Genomic DNA, 1,885 nt, shown 5'->3' with positions numbered 1-1,885 from the left:
ACACTTATACCACAGAAGTCCACCCACTGGAGTGAAGGTTCTGAGCCCCACGTCAGGCTTCCCAACCTGGGAGTCTGGCAACAGGAGGAGGAATTCCTAGAGAATCAGACTTTGAAGGCTACTGGGATTTGATTGCAGGACTTCGACAGAACTGTGGGAAACAGAGACTCCACTCTTGGAAGGCACACACAACGTAGTGTGTGCATCGGGACCCAGGGGAAGGAGCACTGACCCCAGGGGAGACTGAACCAGACCTACCTTCTGCTGTTGGAAGGTCTCTTGCAGAGGCAGGGGCTGGCTGTGGCTCACCATGGGGACAAGGACACTGGCAGCAGAAGTTCTGGGAAGTACTCCTTGGTGTGAGCCCTCCCAGAGTCTGCCATTAGCCCCACCAAAGAGCCCAGGTAGGCTCCAGTGTTGGGTCGCCTCAGGCCAAACAACGAACAGGGAGGGAACCCAGCCCCACCCATCAGCAGTCAAGTGGATTAAAGTCTTAGTGAGCTCCTCACACCAGAGCAAGAGTCAGCTCTACCCACGACCAGTCCCTACCATCAGGAAACTTGCATAAGCCTCTTAGATAGCCTCATCCACCAGAGGGCAGACAGCACAGGCAAGAAGAGCTACAATCCTGCAGCCTGTGGAATAAAAACCACATTCACAGAAAGATAGACAAGATGAAAAGGCAGAGGGCTATGTACCAGATGAAGGAAAAAGATAGAACCCCAGAAAAATAACTAAATGAAGTGGAGATAGGCAACCTTCCAGAAAAGGAATTCAGAATTCAGACAGTGAAGATGATCCAGGACCTCGGAAAAAGAATGGAGGCAAAGATTGAGAAGATGCAAGAAATGTTTAACAAAGACCTAGAAGAATTAAAGAACAAACAAACAGAGATGAACACTAAAATAACTGAAATGAAAACTACACTAGAAGGAATCAATAGCAGAATAACTGAGGCAGAAGAACGAATAAGTGACCTGGAAGACAGAATGGTGGAATTCACTACCACGGAACAGAATAAAGAAAAAAGAATGAAAAGGAATGAAGACAGCCTAAGAGACCTCTGGGACAACATTAAATGCAACAACATTCGCATTATAGGGGTCCCAGAAGGAGAAGAGAGAGAAAGGACCAGAGAAAATATTTGAAGAGATTATAGTAGAAAACTTCCCTAACATGGGAAAGGAAATAGCCACCCAAGTCCAAGATGTGCAGAGTCCCAGCCAGGATAAACCCAAGGAGAAACATGCCGAGACACATACTAATCAAACTGGCAAAAATTAAAGACAAAGAAAAATTACTGAAAGCAGCAAGGGAAAAACGACAAATAACATACAAGGGAACTCCCGAAGGTTAACAGCTGATTTCTCAGCAGAAACTGTACAAGCCAGAAGGGAGTGGCATGATACACTTAAAGTGATGAAAGGGAAGCACCTACAACCAAGATTACTCTACCCAGCAAGGATCTCATTCAGATTCGATGGAGAAATCAAAAGCTGTACAGACAAGCAAAAGCTAAGAGAATTCAGCACCACCAAACCAGCTCTACAACAAATGCTAAAGGAACTTCTCTAAGTGGGAAACACAAGAGAAGAAAAGGACCTATAAAAACAAACCCAAAACAATTAAGAAAATGGTCATAGGAACATACATATCGATAATTACCTTAAACGTGAATGTATTAAATGCTCCAACCAAAAGACACAGGCTCACTGAATGGATACAAAAACAAGACCCATATATATGCTGTCTACAAGAGACCCACTTCAGACCTAGGGACACATACAGACTGAAAGTGAGGGGATGGAAAAAGATATTACATGCAAATGGAAATCAGAAGAAAGCTGGAGTAGCAATTCTCATATCAGACAAAATAAACTTTAAA

The sequence above is a fragment of the Physeter macrocephalus genome, chromosome 6 (genome assembly GCF_002837175.3).
Source record: "Physeter macrocephalus isolate SW-GA chromosome 6, ASM283717v5, whole genome shotgun sequence".
Taxonomy (NCBI): domain Eukaryota; kingdom Metazoa; phylum Chordata; class Mammalia; order Artiodactyla; family Physeteridae; genus Physeter; species Physeter macrocephalus.
Note: the sequence above shows the minus strand (reverse complement) of the source record.